Source organism: Lampetra planeri, unplaced genomic scaffold (genome assembly GCF_965212315.1).
Source record: "Lampetra planeri unplaced genomic scaffold, kcLamPlan1.2.h2 scaffold_137, whole genome shotgun sequence".
Lineage (NCBI taxonomy): Eukaryota > Metazoa > Chordata > Hyperoartia > Petromyzontiformes > Petromyzontidae > Lampetra > Lampetra planeri.
Genome location: NW_027614088.1, coordinates 200422 through 210000, shown reverse-complemented (window position 1 = coordinate 210000; position 9579 = coordinate 200422).

Sequence of the window (9579 nt, the reverse complement as noted above, 5' to 3'; positions counted from 1 at the left end):
CTGTCACGTGACATTCTCCTGTGTGCACCTAGCCTGGCACAGCAAGTCAACCCGTGTCACCTGCAGGGTCTGTCACGTGATAAACATGTTGATGATGATGATATCACTTCTATAGGTCTCTGTGTGTCTCTGTGTGTCTCTGTGGGTCTCTGTGGGTCTCTGTGGGTCTCTGTGGGTCTCTGTGTGTCTCTGTGGGTCTCTGTGTCTCTGTGGGGTGTCTATGGGTCTCTGTGGGTCTCTGTGAGTCTCTGTGGGTCTCTGTGAGTCTCTGTGGGTCTCTGTGGGTCTCTGTGGGTCTCTGTGAGTCTCTGTGTGTCTCTGTGGGTCTCTGTGGGTCTCTGTGGGTCTCTGTGAGTCTCTATGAGTGTGAGTCTCTGTGGGTCTCTGTGAGTCTCTGTGGGTCTCTATGAGTGTGGGTCTCTGTGGGTCTCTGTGGGTCTCTGTGAGTCTCTATGAGTGTGAGTCTCTGTGGGTCTCTGTGAGTCTCTGTGGGTCTCTATGAGTGTGAGTCTCTGTGGGTCTCTGTGGGTCTCTGTGTGTCTCTATGAGTGTGGGTCTCTGTGAGTCTCTGTGTGTCTATGTGGGTCTCTGTGGGTCTCTGTGAGTCTCTATGAGTGTGGGTCTCTATGGGTCTCTATGAGTGTGGGTCTCTGTGGGTCTCTATGAGTGTGGGTCTCTGTGGGTCTCTGTGAGTGTCTATGGGTCTCTGTGAGTCTCTATGAGTGTGGGTCTCTATGGGTCTCTATGAGTGTGGGTCTCTGTGGGTCTCTGTGGGTCTCTATGAGTGTCTATGGGTCTCTGTGAGTCTCTGAGTGTGGGTCTCTATGGGTCTCTATGAGTGTGGGTCTCTGTGGGTCTCTATGAGTGTGGGTCTCTGTGGGTCTCTGTGGGTCTCTGTGAGTGTGGGTCTCTATGGGTCTTTATAAGTGTGGGTCTCTGTGGGTCTCTGTGGGTCTCTGTGGGTCTCTGTGAGTGTGGGTCTCTATGGGTCTCTATAAGTGTGGGTCTCTGTGGGTCTCTGTGTCTCTATGAGTGTGGGTCTCTGTGGGTCTCTATGAGTCTCTGTGTGTCTCTATGAGTGTGGGTCTCTATGGGTCTCTATGAGTGTCTATGGGTCTCTGTGGGTCTCTATGAGTGTGGGTCTCTGTGAGTGTGGGTCTCTATGGGTCTCTATGAGTGTGGGTCTCTGTGGGTCTCTATGAGTCTCTGTGTGTCTCTATGAGTGTGGGTCTCTGTGGGTCTCTATGAGTGTGGGTCTCTGTGGGTCTCTGTGGGTCTCTGTGAGTGTGGGTCTCTGTGGGTCTCTATGAGTGTGGGTCTCTGTGGGTCTCTATGAGTGTGGGTCTCTATGGGTCTCTATGAGTGTGGGTCTCTGTGGGTCTCTGTGAGTGTGGGTCTCTGTGAGTGTGGGTCTCTATGGGTCTCTATGAGTGTGGGTCTCTGTGGGTCTCTATGAGTGTGGGTCTCTGTGGGTCTCTGTGAGTGTGGGTCTCTGTGAGTGTGGGTCTCTATGAGTGTGGGTCTCTGTGGGTCTCTGTGTCTCTATGAGTGTGGGTCTCTGTGGGTCTCTGTGTCTCTATGAGTGTGGGTCTCTGTGGGTCTCTATGGGTCTCTATGAGTGTGGGTCTCTGTGGGTCTCTATGAGTGTGGGTCTCTGTGGGTCTCTGTGAGTCTCTATGAGTGTGGGTCTCTGTGGGTCTCTATGAGTGTGGGTCTCTGTGGGTCTCTGTGGGTCTCTATGAGTGTGGGTCTCTGTGGGTCTCTATGAGTGTGGGTCTCTGTGGGTCTCTGTGAGTGTGGGTCTCTGTGAGTGTGGGTCTCTATGGGTCTCTATGAGTGTGGGTCTCTGTGAGTGTGGGTCTCTGTGAGTGTGGGTCTCTATGAGTGTGGGTCTCTATGGGTCTCTATGAGTCTCTGTGTGTCTCTATGAGTGTGGGTCTCTGTGGGTCTCTATGAGTGTGGGTCTCTGTGTCTCTATGAGTGTGGGTCTCTGTGGGTCTCTATGAGTGTGGGTCTCTGTGGGTCTCTGTGAGTCTCTGTGGGTCTCTATGAGTGTGGGTCTCTGTGGGTCTCTGTAAGTCTCTGTGTGTCTCTGTGGGTCTATGTGGGTCTCTGTGGGTCTCTGTGGGTCTCTATGAGTGTGAGTCTCTGTGGGTCTCTGTGAGTGTGGGTCTCTGTGGGTCTCTATGAGTGTGGGTCTCTGTGGGTCTCTGTGGGTCTCTGTGAGTGTGGGTCTCTATGAGTGTGGGTCTCTATGGGTCTCTATGAGTGTGGGTCTCTGTGGGTCTCTATGAGTGTGGGTCTCTGTGGGTCTCTGTGAGTGTCTATGGGTCTCTGTGAGTCTCTATGAGTGTGGGTCTCTATGGGTCTCTATGAGTGTGGGTCTCTGTGGGTCTCTGTGGGTCTCTATGAGTGTCTATGGGTCTCTGTGAGTCTCTGAGTGTGGGTCTCTATGGGTCTCTATGAGTGTGGGTCTCTGTGGGTCTCTATGAGTGTGGGTCTCTGTGGGTCTCTGTGGGTCTCTGTGAGTGTGGGTCTCTATGGGTCTCTATAAGTGTGGGTCTCTGTGGGTCTCTGTGGGTCTCTGTGGGTCTCTGTGAGTGTGGGTCTCTATGGGTCTCTATAAGTGTGGGTCTCTGTGGGTCTCTGTGTCTCTATGAGTGTGGGTCTCTGTGGGTCTCTATGAGTCTCTGTGTGTCTCTATGAGTGTGGGTCTCTATGGGTCTCTATGAGTGTCTATGGGTCTCTGTGGGTCTCTATGAGTGTGGGTCTCTGTGAGTGTGGGTCTCTATGGGTCTCTATGAGTGTGGGTCTCTGTGGGTCTCTATGAGTCTCTGTGTGTCTCTATGAGTGTGGGTCTCTGTGGGTCTCTATGAGTCTCTGTGTGTCTCTATGAGTGTGGGTCTCTGTGGGTCTCTATGAGTGTGGGTCTCTGTGGGTCTCTGTGGGTCTCTGTGAGTGTGGGTCTCTGTGGGTCTCTATGAGTGTGGGTCTCTGTGGGTCTCTATGAGTGTGGGTCTCTATGGGTCTCTATGAGTGTGGGTCTCTGTGGGTCTCTGTGAGTGTGGGTCTCTGTGAGTGTGGGTCTCTATGGGTCTCTATGAGTGTGGGTCTCTGTGGGTCTCTATGAGTGTGGGTCTCTGTGGGTCTCTGTGAGTGTGGGTCTCTGTGAGTGTGGGTCTCTATGAGTGTGGGTCTCTGTGGGTCTCTGTGTCTCTATGAGTGTGGGTCTCTGTGGGTCTCTGTGTCTCTATGAGTGTGGGTCTCTGTGGGTCTCTATGGGTCTCTATGAGTGTGGGTCTCTGTGGGTCTCTATGAGTGTGGGTCTCTGTGGGTCTCTGTGAGTCTCTATGAGTGTGGGTCTCTGTGGGTCTCTATGAGTGTGGGTCTCTGTGGGTCTCTGTGGGTCTCTATGAGTGTGGGTCTCTGTGGGTCTCTATGAGTGTGGGTCTCTGTGGGTCTCTGTGAGTGTGGGTCTCTGTGAGTGTGGGTCTCTATGGGTCTCTATGAGTGTGGGTCTCTGTGAGTGTGGGTCTCTGTGAGTGTGGGTCTCTATGAGTGTGGGTCTCTATGGGTCTCTGTGTGTCTCTATGAGTGTGGGTCTCTGTGGGTCTCTATGAGTGTGGGTCTCTGTGTCTCTATGAGTGTGGGTCTCTGTGGGTCTCTATGAGTGTGGGTCTCTGTGGGTCTCTGTGAGTCTCTGTGGGTCTCTATGAGTGTGGGTCTCTGTGGGTCTCTGTAAGTCTCTGTGTGTCTCTGTGGGTCTATGTGGGTCTCTGTGGGTCTCTGTGGGTCTCTATGAGTGTGAGTCTCTGTGGGTCTCTGTGAGTGTGGGTCTCTGTGGGTCTCTATGAGTGTGGGTCTCTGTGGGTCTCTGTGGGTCTCTGTGAGTGTGGGTCTCTATGAGTGTGGGTCTCTATGGGTCTCTATAAGTGTGGGTCTCTGTGGGTCTCTGTGTGTCTCTATGAGTGTGGGTCTCTGTGTGTCTCTATGAGTGTGGGTCTCTGTGTGTCTCTATGAGTCTCTGTGGGTCTCTGTGGGTCTCTATGAGTGTGGGTCTCTGTGGGTCTCTATGAGTGTGGGTCTCTGTGGGTCTCTATGAGTGTGGGTCTCTGTGAGTGTGGGTCTCTGTGGGTCTCTGTGAGTCTCTGTGTGTCTCTATGAGTGTGGGTCTCTGTGGGTCTCTGTGAGTCTCTGTGTCTCTATGAGTGTGGGTCTCTGTGGGTCTCTGTGTGTCTCTATGAGTGTGGGTCTCTGTGGGTCTCTGTGGGTCTCTGTGGGTCTCTGTGGGTCTCTGTGTGTCTCTATGAGTGTGGGTCTCTGTGGGTCTCTGTGGGATGCGAGCCCATGTCCTTGACACCAGGACCTACCGTGGAGCTGATCTGCCCACTGACCATCGACTAGTCATCTGTAAGATGCGCCTGCCATTCTTCCACTCCGGTGAAAGTCGTATTCAAAATCGCAAAATCTGAAAAATCTTAAATAAATGTGGATATCTACATAAAATGATGATATTATAAACACACCATCCTAAAAATACAGCACCGTATTTTAACACCGAAGCAGTCACTGACTCGCAACAACTTGCAATCATAAGTGACGGAGTTAATTTCGGGTAAAATCAATGAAAGTGGGGTATGCCGATAGCATCAAAATGAGATGTGACAGAGCAAATCTGAGCAAATCAGATTTGGAATCGGCACCCTGAAATTAGTCTAAAACAGCTGCAAAAGTGCAGGCCAGAAAAAAATGTTTGTTTTGTTGACCAGTGTTATCATCTTCTTGGTTCTTTCGGTTAAGTCATGTAGAAGGGAAATAATAAAATAATAAAAATAAAACATAATAAAATGTTTTTCTATTAAAATAATACAATAAAATAAACATAATAAAATAATGCTTTTTTATAAAAAAAAATAATAAAAATAAAACAATAAAATACAATTCTCACGACGTTTCGGCCACAACGCAAGCAGCCGTCCTCAGGTGAAGAACAGGTCTGTCGGAAAGACAGCGTCTGAATGAGCACCACCAAGCTTGGCAGCGTATATACTTAAATATATACTTAAATATATGCTGCCAAGCTTGGTGGTGCTCAGAAGAACAGGTCTGTCGGAAAGACAGCGTCTGAATGAGCACCACCAAGCTTGGCAGCGTATATACTTAAATATATACTTAAATATACGCTGCCAAGCTTGGTGGTGTTCAGAACAGGTCTGTCGAAAAGACAGCGTCTGAATGAGCACCACCAAGCTTGGCAGCGTATATACTTAAATATATACTTAAATATAGGCTGCCAAGCTTGGTGGTGTTCAGAAGAACAGGTCTGTCGGAAAGACAGCGTCTGAATGAGCACCACCAAGCTTGGCAGCGTATATACTTAAATATATACTTAAATATAGGCTGCCAAGCTTGGTGGTGTTCAGAACTGGTCTGTCGGAAAGACAGCGTCTGAATGAGCACCACCAAGCTTGGCAGCGTATATACTTAAATATATACTTAAATATAGGCTGCCAAGCTTGGTGGTGTTCAGGAGAACTGGTCTGTCGGAAAGACAGCGTCTGTCTTTCCGCCACAACGCAAGCAGCCGTCCTCAGGTGAAGAACAGATCTGTCGAGAAGACAGACCTGTCTTCGGCTGCTTGCGTTGTGGCCGAAACGTCGTGATAATTATTTTATGATGTATTATTTTTATTATTTTATTATTTCCCTTCTACGTGACTTTACCGAAAGAACCAAGAAGATGAATCCCTGCAGTAACGAAAGCTTTAAATCGAAATTTATAGTAATAGGTGTTTAGCCTTTTATCTGGCACCAAAACTGACACCTTTATACAAGGGGTCGTGTTTGCATTAACCACAACACAAGCAGTCAAAATGCAAACAAAAAGAAACAACTCTGATAATGATATGCTGTGAGAAGAGACAAGACGTCGGGAAATGAGTGACAAACGGTGACTCACCAGTGACTCACGGCCTACCCGTACCCGGCCGCACCAGGGTCGCAAACGGCTACCCGTACCCGGCCGGGTATCGGGTAGGGTACGGGTATCGGGTACCCGGTTGCGACCTCTGCCATCGTGTCGTGCCGTTGTGAAATCAAAGAAGCACACCATCAAGCGTCGTCATGGCAATACTTTATTGCGAGTGTAAAAATACAAAATGTCAAAAAACGCGTTCAGTTTTTTTTTTGGGGGGGGGGGGGTGGGGTGGGTTTGTCAAGATCGGGCCTCTGGTGGTGTTCATTCAGACGCTGTCTTTCCGACAGACCTGTTCTTCTGAACACCACCAAGCTTGGAAGCGTATATTTAAGTTTATATTTAAGTATATAGGCTGCCAAGCGTGGTGGTGCTCATTCAGACGCTGTCTTTCCGACAGACCTGTTCTTCTGAACACCACCAAGCTTGGCAGCGTATATTTAAGTATTTATTTAAGTATATACGCTGCCAAGCTTGGTGTTGCTCATTCAGACGCTGTCTTTCCGACAGACCTGTTCTTCTGAACACCACCAAGCTTGGCAGCGTATATTTAAGTATATATTTAAGTATATACGCTGCCAAGCTTGGTGGTGCTCATTCAGACGCTGTCTTTCCGACAGACCTGTTCTTCTGAACACCACCAAGCTTGGCAGCGTATATTTAAGTATATATTTAAGTATATACGCTGCCAAGCTTGGTGGTGCTCATTCAGACGCTGTCTTTCCGACAGACCTGTTCTTCTGAACACCACCAAGCTTGGCAGCGTATATTTAAGTATATATTTAAGTATATACGCTGCCAAGCATGGTGGTGCTCATTCAGACGCTGTCTTTCCGACAGACCTGTTCTTCTGAACACCACCAAGCTTGGCAGCGTATATTTAAGTATATATTTAAGTATATACGCTGCCAAGCTTGGTGGTGCTCATTCAGACGCTGTCTTTCCGACAGACCTGTTCTTCTGAACACCACCAAGCTTGGCAGCGTATATTTAAGTATATATTTAAGTATATACGCTGCCAAGCGTGGTGGTGCTCATTCAGACGCTGTCTTTGCGACAGACCTGTTCTTCTGAACACCACCAAGCTTGGCAGCGTATATTTAGGTATATATGCTGCCAAGCTTGGTGTTGCTCATTCAGACGCTGTCTTTCCGACAGACCTGTTCTTCTGAACACCACCAAGCTTGGCAGCATATATTTAGGTATATATGCTGCCAAGCTTGGTGTTGCTCATTCAGACGCTGTCTTTCCGACAGACCTGGTCTTCACCTGAGGACGGCTGCTTGCGTTGTGGCCGAAACGTCGTGAGAATTGTATTTTAATTTGTTTTATTTTTATTATTTCCCTTCGACGTGACGACATTACCGATAGAACCAAGAAGATGGTCCAGACTGTTGTTATGATGTCATGTAGGGCAGTCTGTGCACAAACGCCACCCTCCCTCAGTATTTCGCTTTGGAGATCATCTCTGCCCGGTGCCTTTCCTGGTCTCAGACTCTGGATCGCCTTCAGTACTTCCTCAACAGATGGCACCTCAGCCAGCCACTCACAGGGGGTGACTTCCTCTTCCAATGTTTGAGACACCGCAGCCTCAGCAGGGTCAATCCCCACTTTGTCCCACGTTGTTATCCAGGCTGAGGGATGTTCCCTCCCCCAGGACCTCACAGAAATGCTCAGCAAATCTGCAAACCTGTTCCTGGGGATCGGAGATTGAATCACCATTCTTTCCCCTAATGATGGTAATAGGTGTGGCGCTGCAGGTTACTTTTTTGATGGAATTAAATAGGGATTTGTGATCGCGGGCCACTGAGGCAGACTCCATCTCCTCAGCAACCCGCGACCACCACCCATCCTTGCAGCGCCTCACGGCTCTCCGAACCTCCGAGCGAAGGCTGCGGTAAGCCCTCCTCATTCTCTGACGTGGGATGCTGTAGCCGTGGGATGCTGTAGCCGATGAGAGTGGGCCTGTCGCTTTTTCTCAACCAACCTGAACACCTCCTCTGTCAGCCAGGGTCTCTGGGGAGGTTTGGACCGCGTACCCAAAGCAGCCATTGCAGCTGCATGAGTCACAGTCCTAAACCTCGCCCATTTACCCTCGACATCAGGTGGAGTGGGGGACGATGCCAACCCCAGCCGCAAGCGATGATGAAATTCTCGCTTGCAACTTCCATCAGCTAACTGAGGCCAGGCTACTATGGGTTTGAATGGGGTCCTGGGTGTACACCCACCACCGGAGTGGAAGAATGGCAGTCGATGGTCAGAGGGCAGATCAGCTCCACGGTAGGTCCTGGTGTCAAGGACATGGGCTCGCATCCGCTGTTGTTGTTCCGTCACTATGTAGTCCAGCAGATGTTCTTGCTTGTACCCGGCGTGCATCCATGATGTTGTGTGGATGCGCCGATGCCGGAACAGCGTGTTGGTAATTACAAGCCCATGGGCTGCACAAAAGTCTAGCAGCTCCTACCGTTTTTATTGAGCTGAATCTGGCCCATGCCCTCCATCACTCCAGACCAGTGCCAGAATCATGACCAACTCGGGCATTAAAGTCACCCAACAAGATGACTCTGTCCCGACGTGGCCACTTTGGCCAGCACCTGTGACAGAAGATCATAGAAGGCATCTGACTCATTGGCCTTGCCTGCATCCCTCCACGGATGTTCGTTCTTCGGTGGGGGCATAAGTAACCACGACCACCACTCCTCGCCTCCGGTTGATGGGAAGGCGAGCCCAAAGTAGCCTGGGGCTTACAGCTTCCCACACCTCACCGCCACGCTCCCACGCCCCCTTCATTCTTTTGTTCAGAAGAAGAGCCACTCCCTGTTGTTTGGCAAGTCTCCTGCCCCGAGTAGAGGACTGTCCACCCCCCATGGTGGCAGGAGTCAGAACCGGTCCACCGGACCTCCTGAATGCCACAGAAATCCAGGCGGTACCGGTCCAGCTCCCGACAGAGGAGTGGCAGCCTCTCCTCCGCAGTGAGCGTTCGAACATTCCACGTGGCCACACGAAGTGGCTTTTCGTTGTTTCTGGAGGAGCCCCGAGGGTAATGAATCAATCTCCTGGCTCCGCCAAATGGGGTTTGGCCAGGAGACGTCATAGACGCCTGTCACCCCCGGGGCTTCCGGCACAAGCTTATTAGTTACATATTTCCGTCGTGGTTTAGTGCTAATTTATTGAAGGTGGAGGGGTGACCAGCCCCTCGCACCCGTCCAGAGCCCCCATTTGGCCGCTGTGGTGGTCACAGACGCCATGAGGGGGGAGGCCAATTGGAATTGGCCCTCCCCCCACGACACTGCCCACGACAGAGTTGCTATCCGGCACCACGAGGAGGTAGGGGGTTGTTTTGCCGGACTACACACACAGACACTCACACACTCACCCACCCACCCACCCACCCACCCACTCACCCACCCACCCACCCACTCACTCACCCACCCACCCACCCACTCACCCACCCACCCACTCACCCACTCACCCACCCACCTACTCACCTACCCACCCTCTCACTCACCCACTCACGCACCCACTCACTCATTCACTCAACCACCCACTCACCCACTCAACCACCCACTCACTCACTCACCCACCCACTCACCCACTCACCCACCC